The 10,599-nt window shown below is 33.5% G+C and overlaps 1 pseudogene; it reads right to left on the bottom strand.

The window, feature by feature from the left end:
• Positions 1-7,539: 7,539 nt before the first annotated feature.
• LOC106785022 lies at positions 7,540-8,766 on the bottom strand (annotated as a pseudogene).
• Between the last annotated feature and the right edge of the window lie 1,833 nt (positions 8,767-10,599).

The following is a 10,599-nucleotide window of genomic DNA, read 5'->3' as shown; positions in this document are numbered from 1 at the left end:
CTACGATTCGCATTTAAAATTATATAAGTGATACACGAGTTTTAAGGAAAAATCATACAACAACAAATTTATAATTATCCGCGCAATGGAGGCAACGGAGTGCAAACGATTATATGTACATAATTAGTTGTGTTAAATGATTTTAGATAAAAAAAACGGTCAATACTTGCGTTATTAATTAATGTGGACGAAAATAAATATGTTTTTTTTTTTTTTATTGTAGTAGTTTTCCGCAAAGTTTCGTTAAAGATAAAATTTGACCGTCTAAATCGTTTCTCTTCGGCGAATACGTTCGCCCCTTTTTAAAATTCCTTTTAATTAACTTTCGAAGTCTGACTTTCGTTAATCCTAAAGACCTTTAAATAAAATCGCTTGAAATTTTTTTAATCAATCTAATTCTTAACCAATCGCGAATGAACAAATAATCTGGGCTTCAACGTTATTCGTTATGAAGATTTATTTGAGTAAATTTTTCTTGTAATTTTTTCTCCTCGAACATTTTGCTTTCATACCTGAGTAGTTTCTCTTCCTCTTCTTTCGCTCTCTCTCTATTTCTCTTTTCATTCGTAAGAACATTTTATATCTGTAAAAAAAAAAAAAAAAAAGAGAGAAAATGAAAATAAAGAATAGGGAAATATTATTGTATTTCCTAAAAAGAGGAAATCTTTTTCTTCAGGACGGGACGACCCTTCTTCGGAACGAAACACCGTTTAACGAACCGCAAAAGAGGCTGGTGCAGTTTATACCCCAGTTGGCCATTATGATTTTTCCCGCCCTTCGATGTAATAAATATCGTAGCGCACCCCTGCCAATTATACGCCACTGGTCCTCGCTTTCCTTTTCTCCCGATCTCATCTCACACTTCCGATACACAAACGATAGACAGGAGACACAATGACGAGAGCATGGTGCGAACATAAGGTCGAATCCACGCGTTCGCTAGAGCACGCCCCTCTCTCCCCCGTACCCTTTTCTTCCCTTCCCCACCTCTCCCTCCCGTCTCTCCGTGGCGAGTCGAGTGTACGAGAAATCCGTGACTGCATTATTTCATTAATCGTCATGGTCACCCCTACCATAGTGCAACGTACCTATATCTTTTTACTACGTTATATCTTGTAGCAACCCTTAACTATCTGAAATTTTTTTTTATTATCTTTTTTTCTTATTGATAATATCGAACAGAATGAAAGAATAATAATAATAATAATAATAATAATAATAATAATAAGAATAGGATCGCGATTCTATTAATGATTCTCTCACAATTCCATTTATTATCTTTCTTTAATATGACGATCCAATTATTAGAGTTGCGGTGGCCGTTCGATTCTTCTTCTTCTTTGTCGATAAAATTAAGCGAGGTTTATCGTAGATCGTGGAATAACGATGCTCTCTCCCTCTCTCTCTGTTGGTGAAACGAGCTAGGTAACGAGCACACCCTAAAACCACATTGGCAATTCCTGATTGTAAGAAGATGAAGTGGTTAAACGAACTTCTCAACGGACTACCGAATCGTGGCCAGAATCACTTTGATGATGACGCGTGCCTGGTATTAAATTGAAATTCTCTTATTCTCTTTTATATCGAAATCCTGATCAGGATAACGAAGTATACCCTGGTATCTATAATAGATCCAAACTCGTAAAAAGCTCGATTATCTAGTTCATCATTATATTAACAATTAATTATGATAATAAAACAACGATCAAGATAATAATAATAATAATAATAATATAATATAACAATACATTGATATATTGATCATATAATTACTCGAATTTGAGTTTCAATTAATTCGAATAGGAAAAATATAAACCGATGGACAAGTGGCAATGTATTTAAAGAAAAGTCAAGATTAAACTGGTATCCTAGCGGTTAAAAAAGAAACGTGTCACTTGGCGTTTATTTGCATAACAAGATCGAATTTACTCGGTGGTCCCGTCCCGTCCCGTCCGTCCGTCCGTCCGTTCGGAGGCGACGATGCGTACGAAATTTGGCGCGAGAAGAAGAGGGTCCCTTTCTCCTAATCGACGTGGTACTGCGATCCTTCTATCCGCCTCTCCTAACAGAGATAGACATATGTATAGAAGAAGAGAAGAGAGTTTCGTGCATGCGTAAACGTCATAGCCAAGTTGGAGTTAGTACGGTACTAGTAACAACGGCATACTGCGCGGTCAATTAATTTAATAGCTCGACAGTTGTCGTCTGCTTCCAACCCAAAAAAAACCCACCCTCCCTCTTTCTCTACATCTTTTTTTTCCTCCGCTAGTATCGTTATCCCCGAGATATCGATGTCGTATTATTGATTAGAAGAAGAAGAAGAAAAAAAAATAAATAAATAAATAAATAAACAAGATAACAAACTCGTTGTACATTTACAGATTCGAATAGAGACACACAAAAATAACGACATACTCGCATAAAACCACAAATCAAAGGCTCTCCCGGCCGGTCTTGCGTTCTTCATGCGAGAGAAAAAGAGAGAGAGAGAGAGAGAGAGGAACGTAATTTCAAGTGGCAATTAAAGGGGAGGTAATACCGTCTAGAGTGTTTCTATGCGCGCATTTCCTGTAATTTCCTGTAATAATTGTAATCTCTCCAGGGCTGGATCCTCTTGACACTAATAGTCGAGGGATAATACAGATTACGACCCTTCTTCTCTCTCTCTTTCTCTCTATCTCTATCTCTCTATTTCTGTCTCTCATTCCTTCTACTCAACTCCTTTCTTCCTTCCTTCTTCCTCCTTCTTCTCGGAATATGTCCTCCATCCTATTCCCTTGAATCTTCTCCGCGAACGTGTTTGCCACTCGAATGCCAATCCGAAACAATTCCGTAGCAATCGCAAATCGGTTTCCCTATCCTGGTCAGCACTCTTGTACGAATCGATTCTCGATTATTTTTTCCTCTCTTACCCCTTGCTTCTTCTTCTTCTTCGTTGCTCACGAATAGAAGAAGAATATATTTTCATTCGAAAGAAAAACGCGGTTATACCGTAGACTTCTTCTTCTTCTTCTTCTTCTACTTCTTCTTGTATTTCTATACAATTTTATCCGTAAAATTTGAAGCTTCATCTTGTAATAAAAAATAATAGTAATAATATTTTGAAATTGTTGACTTAAATTGAATCCAATCGAATATGGTAACGATCGATTAATTATCCAAACGGTTACGATTCAGTTTATGATCTTTACAAAACACAATCCTCTCCAGTTCGTAATAGGGTCGTTGTATAACGCTTGTGAACCTTTACTTTCGAGTAGGGAGAGAAGGGTTTGTTGTTACACTTAACACTTACCTAGGGTGCTTTCGAACCAGCCCCTCTTTATCTTCTTTTCTATTGTCCCTTGTATGCTCAATTGTAAGAGGAGTTTAGATTTCTCTGATAACGTGTTCGTTTAATTGCGTATAACCTCGATTATGATTGCAATTATTATCTTGGATAATTGAATGATTCGTTTGAAAAATAATGTGAATAGTAAATGAAAATGAATATATTTGTAATAGAATCAATTTCAAAATTTATGATTGGTAATTATATTTTACAATTTAATTATTGAGAATCGAATTTTCCGATAAAAATATAAATTTAAGTTATTGTACCACGCAAGTTTGATCGTTTAGAAAAATAACGACGCGATAAGATCCTAAGACTCGTAAAAACGATTAGTCAATTGGAATTTCTTCGTAAAACATACGCTATGAAAAAGGAAAATACCGGAATGATGACTTGGTCATTGTCGTCGTAGTCGTAGTCGTCGGGACCGACGTATTTACAATTTTGTCGTTTCGTTCCAAGTCCGCACGTAAACGTCGGTAATAGGGCTCGTCCACAATGGAATATAACCATCAATAGTGAATTATGTGGGGCACGTGCTTCGACGTAACTATAAAGAGATCGAATAGGAACCTTTTGTCCACAACGATTTTAGCGATGTGCTTTAGACTTGCCTCGAGTTTCGACCCACGTTCTATCGCTAACGTAATCCTAAATATCCAAATAATGGCTTTATTATGCGGCTACTATTATGCGATTATTATTATGAGAACCACATTCGTCCTCGTCCGATTCTATTTTAATCTTTGACTTGAACATATTTTTTCTTTACAATACAAAATATTATTACTTACAGAATCTTAGTATTTGTAATAATCAACATATCTTTTGTTATTTAATTTATTAATATTATGTAACAAAATTTATTCAAAAAAAAAAAAAATTCTAATTAGCAATAATTTATAAAAATTGTACTATTAAACACTTCAACGTTTCCACCTATTAATTATCTACCAACAGTATTCTACTCTTGCAAGAATAATAAAAATTTTGTTATCGTTAACAGTTGCTCTAACGTTGATAAATACAAAAAACCTTTTCATCAGCAGAGGAATCATAAAGATATTATTGACTGATAAAAAACTTTAATATCGATGGATCACCGTCACCGCAAGAACGCTGGTAAGGAAGCTTAACAGCAGAAAAAAATGGATAAGTGCTCTCAATTACACACTATTTGCTCAATCAAAATCTATGATTGCTCACTTTAATAATTAATTATTTATTTAGTTATTAATAATTGAAAATAGAAAAATTTTGTTTCCTAATTCTAAGCAAAGCAACGAAGTTTGCAACAGCAGAAGAAAATTAATAAGTGCTCTTAATTGCACACTATTTGCTCAATTTTATTTTATCAAATATTTTTTATTTATCGTTAATTAGTTGAAAATAATTATTAAACTTGAGTGGGAGATATGTTATACACATGCGCAACCACAAATTCAAGGCGCAAGCACATTTGGAAAAAAATGAAAGTAAAGTTGGTATACCTGCAGGGGATATATATTAAGTTGATTTCCAAAGTAACAACCTATAAGGTAGTGAAAAGAAATAAGTTAATCGTTCATAATGTATAAACAATAGGTAAATATTTTCATTTTTTCATTTTTTTCTGCTGTTGCGGTTCTATGCCAACTTTTTTGCGGTGAAGTATATAGAAACTCACAAGTCTCCTTTTTTATCTACCCAGCATCATTTTTGTTACCACCGGGACCACCATTAGGCGATAGTATGTACTTAACGCGATAACGGTACAATCCTATCAAAGAATACAATATTGATTTGAACACCTGGGCACATGCATAAATGAGAACGCAGAAAGTATTTGTACTTTTCCTATTTCTTTATTTTTATATATTTTATGTATATGTAAAATCACGCGCTTCAATTTAATTTCATTACAACGGTAAATAGAGATTTGTGATAAAAATAAATAAAAAATTCAGTTGAAAAGTGCATCTCTGCGAACTGGACGATTTGTATGTTAGGCTATTGTATCACTTGATTGTATGATTAATATATTTTTCTTTTTGTTACAGGTGATCATCGTTGGATTTATCATCTACTCGTTTTGATTTTTTTCTACTTTTTAAAATATATATGTATAAAAAACGCATTTCTGAAGGCACACAGACGTATTTAGACACTAAAAATTAAAAATAATTATTTTAAATTTTCTTACAATATAACTATACTATATATACTATCGAAAAATATTGTATTCTTTGATAGTATTGTATCGTTATCGCGTTAAGTACATACTATCGTCCAATGGTGGTCCCGGTGGTAACAAAAATGATGCTGGGTAGATAAAAAAGGAGACTTGTGAGTTTCTATATACTTCACCGCAAAAAAGTTGGCATAGAACCGCAACAGCAGAAAAAAATGAAAAAATGAAAATATTTACCTATTGTTTATACATTATGAACGATTAACTTATTTCTTTTCACTACCTTATAGGTTGTTACTTTGGAAATCAACTTAATATATATCCCCTGCAGGTATACCAACTTTACTTTCATTTTTTTCCAAATGTGCTTGCGCCTTGAATTTGTGGTTGCGCATGTGTATAACATATCTCCCACTCAAGTTTAATAATTATTTTCAACTAATTAACGATAAATAAAAAATATTTGATAAAATAAAATTGAGCAAATAGTGTGCAATTAAGAGCACTTATTAATTTTCTTCTGCTGTTGCAAACTTCGTTGCTTTGCTTAGAATTAGGAAACAAAATTTTTCTATTTTCAATTATTAATAACTAATTAAATAATTAATTATTAAAGTGAGCAATCATAGATTTTGATTGAGCAAATAGTGTGTAATTGAGAGCACTTATCCATTTTTTTCTGCTGTTAAGCTTCCTTACCAGCGTTCTTGCGGTGACGGTGATCCATCGATATTAAAGTTTTTTATCAGTCAATAATATCTTTATGATTCCTCTGCTGATGAAAAGGTTTTTTGTATTTATCAATGTTAGAACAACTGTTGACGATAACAAAATTTTTATTATTCTTGCAAGAGTAGAATACTGTTGGTAGATAATTAATAGGTGGAAACGTTGAAGTGTTTAATAGTACAATTTTTATAAATTATTGCTAATTAGAATTTTTTTTTTTTTTTGAATAAATTTTGTTACATAATATTAATAAATTAAATAACAAAAGATATGTTGATTATTACAAATACTAAGATTCTGTAAGTAATAATATTTTGTATTGTAAAGAAAAAATATGTTCAAGTCAAAGATTAAAATAAAATCGGACGAGGACGAATGTGGTTCTCATAATAATAATCGCATAATAGTAGCCGCATAATAAAGCCATTATTTTGATATTTAGGATTACGTTAGCTATAGAACGTGGGTCAATTATCAATTAATTAAACCTATACAATATACAATGTAACTTAAATAATCTTATAAGATGTCTACTAAGAAATTTTACATTACTATCCAATCGCTATTTAAAAATGTACGAGATTACGCGAGGAAAAAAGAAGATTTAGCTCAAAAATATATATATATATATATATAAAGTAGAGAGAAAGAAATAAAAAATATTCCCAAAGAGTTCTCTGAGTTAATCCAATAAAGAATTATCTACAGACCGTTGATCAGACTTGAACATTCCACGTGGACGACCTACGTACCGTGTTCGTAATCGTTGAACGAAACGCGCCAATGAAAGAGTACAATGAAGATCAAGAGAGAGAGTGAGAGGGAAATAAAGAGAAAGAGAGAAAGAGAATTTTTGCATTGTAGTAGATTCTCACCCCTAACTAAATACCTACCGGTGTAGTGTCACGCCTCTAACACAACTCCCTAAATTTTTTCTCTCCTTTCAACCATTTGGTTATTTCTGGACACGTGGAATCGTTGAAAGAATCATTTGTAGTGGTCCTCGAGCGAAGAGAGAAGCGTGCTTCCACTTCTTCGAAAGAAAACGAATGAAATGGAAAAAGATGTGTACATGTATATAATATACACACATATAAGCACATGAGTAAAGTGACAATTCGACAATCGGACAATTCGATGGTGGTCTCGTCAAGAAAAGAAAAACTTCAATGCTCGTTAACGTTCCCGTTTGAATCTTTTCCAACTATAGGGAAAAGGGTTGGTGAGATCGGTTAATCCTAGTCCTAAAAGGCCTCAATTGTAAATATTGATACCAATCGGTCTGAAGCAACAATGAGGACTCATCTCATGTGCAACTACTAGCATGTCCATCAACTGGGGATTTTGAATATGGGGAACCACTGTCAAAACAATCATTAACATCTTGCAATAAACGATTTTGGTCCCATCCACCTAGCTTCGATTTGATGATTTTTCCTTTTGCTCCTATCTTTCACTTTGATCTGTAGACAAGAACATTGACGACGACAACGACGATGACGACGATGACAACGATGACAACGATGACAACGATGACAATTAGGCGAATACAATACGCACCCTAGCTTTTTCTATATACCTATCTCTTAATAAAAATTGATATAAATGCATAAGAAAGAAAGAGACCATTTAAAGAAAAGATGAAATATTAAATCCTTTCGTCTCAAATGAATAAATAAATTACAAAGTATTATAACATACAAAATGACGTGATTGGTAATGAAAAGTATAGTAAAAAGGATAAAAAGGATAAAAAATAAAAAATAAAAAATTACCAAATTTTGGCGATTCGTTCGAGTTCTAAATTAGTCGGTACATTATTCGATTGTCTTTCAACGTTTGATGATACATTTCCCGTATAAACAAATCTCTTGCCGGTTGGCACTTGTTCTAATTCGTATACGCTGTTATGTTGAGCAAAGAAATCCGCTTGAAGGCGGGTAACCATGATACCGACACCTTCTATCACTGCCAATAAGAAGCCGCCGAATGTTGCGCTACCTAACATCGATGGTATGCCAGTTCTTGCTGCTAAAACGCCCCCGGTCAAAGCGCCGCTCATTATCGAGTTCCATGGGTCTTCCTTCGAACGACAACGAATCAACGTGCACTCGAACGCTGAGAATAGGCCACCCCATACTGCGAAGTTACCGGCCACTTGAGGTCCTCGTGTTTTAACCGCAGTCAAACCACCGTAAAGTCGTCTTCGAAAGCCTGATGGAGCGTTACGGAAACCAATAAAGCTCTGAAAATTTTGTTTCCATTTTAGTTTCCTTTTTTTTTTTTTATTCTTTTTTTATCCTTCAACGAAATAACATTAGTACTTTTTACTTTTATTCTATTCGTTCAATTCAAGTTGTTAAGAAGAAAAAAAAAAAATGAATTTCGGATAAAACTAATATAATTAATGGGAAGGGATTTGATGAGGTCTTGAATTTACTTGAAAAAGCGAGCCTCCTATCAAGCCCATAGCAAATGCACCCCCGCAATCGTCGATTACTCTCCAAGGACAAGGTTCCCGCGTATATTCCATCTTTTTCTATCAACTACCTTTATATTACAAAACGTTTCGATCTTAACTTCTTCAAGGATACACGAGAAATCGAGCATGATCTCCGAATGATATATGCAATCGATAATCTTAATAATAATAATAATAATAATAGTCGAAATAAATGTAAAATAACCTTAAAAAAACGTGTCACTTCTCGATCTCGCGATTCGATTTTGTCAATCTAACGACAAGTTCGTACGTTTGGATGCATTATCTCGAAACTATATTATCATCGATGTAATTAATACATAGGAATAAAAAATTCAATATGTAATCGTGTGAACATTCTTAAGGGGCACACCTAGTATGACTGCCTAAAAAAAAGGTGATTTTTAGGAATTTTTTTAAAGAAAACTACTGCATGAAATATTTTAAAATTTAGAGGATATATTTATACATAATTAACGAATATTCACTAAAATTTTCAAATGAGAAAAGGTAATTTTCAGCGAGTTATTCGCTATCTCTTAAGTCACTAAAAAAAAAGGGCCTAAACGGCTGCAATGATTCCGGCCTTCACCGTGGATAAAATAAAAAAAAAATACTGTTAATCTAGAAAGTATTTTCTATACAATGACCTAAAATTGTGAAAAAAATGGCAGACTTTTAAAAAAAAAAAATCGAATTTTGCTCAAAATTTTTATGATTTTTTGGCCCGCCAAAATTACATTTTTTATACAATCAAAAAACTTTTAGGTCATTGTACATAATATATAATAATAATAATAATAGTAATAATAATAATAATAATAATAATAATAATAATAATAATAATAATCATAAAAGGAGAAGAAGAAGATAAAGTAAAGTATTTAATCGTCGGACCATTAGAAAGGGTAACACGATTCTTGATCTGCTTCTGCGGGGGATAAATAGAGAGAACGTGAGCATCCTAAGTGAATAATAAACATCATCGGGGGTGGAAGAGGTTGGTTAGATACGGCAGAGGGTGGTTTTTATTTGAGGGTGCCTTCGCGTTGGTTTAAGGTGCCCATATTGGTCCCCTAGCAAAAGCCGCAGGCGTTTTTCCTCTTCTACGTTCTCTCTCTCTTTCCCTTACCGAATAAAATTCGCCTCCTACCCCATCCTTCTGCTCCTGCTCTTCCCCCCCCCCTCCTCCCTCTTCTTCTTCTTTGTCCTAGTCTCTGGAATTTATTATTCCTTTGCTATTATACGATGATTATCTAACGCACTGTGCTCACCACCGTTTGTAATACGAGAAATAAGCATGGAGTTTCGCTTTGGACGATGGATCCGATGACAAACCGAATATAAATCGATCGTATGTATATACATACGTTATATACCGTCATACTAGTACTACGCTATAGTAATCACGATAGAACACACGTTTCACGCCTTTCAGAAACACATGTTCTTGCATCTGTCGCGTGTTTCGCTACCAAATTATTACATTTTATATCCAATTAATATCTATCTTCGTAAACATAGATTGTCATTTTAACTAAACACTTTCTATAGAACTATGAAAATAAAAAACTTCAAACAAAACTATACAAAAATGAAATAATTAATATGTTTTAACATAAACAAAATATATATCGATATGAATTTAATATGATACGAATTAAATGTCACTTTTGTAAACGTAACACCATCGTACAAAAATATGTATTTATAAGATCACATAATTACTTATTATTTTTAGATGTTTTTTAACTACTCGATGTATTCTATAACGTAAGAAAAAAAACTGGGTGTCTTCTTTCCTTTCTTTTTTTTTCGTCAAATTGAATCTCAGAGACTACGACGTGGTTTATGGTATGCAAATTGGGTTCGGCCCGTCCCACC

Source organism: Polistes canadensis, unplaced genomic scaffold (genome assembly GCF_001313835.1).
Source record: "Polistes canadensis isolate GaletaPanama2010 unplaced genomic scaffold, ASM131383v1 scaffold_44, whole genome shotgun sequence".
In the NCBI taxonomy this organism is placed as follows: Eukaryota; Metazoa; Arthropoda; class Insecta; order Hymenoptera; family Vespidae; genus Polistes; species Polistes canadensis.
The sequence above is the reverse complement of the archived record's forward strand: the minus strand, read 5'-3'. Positions and strand labels throughout refer to the sequence as shown.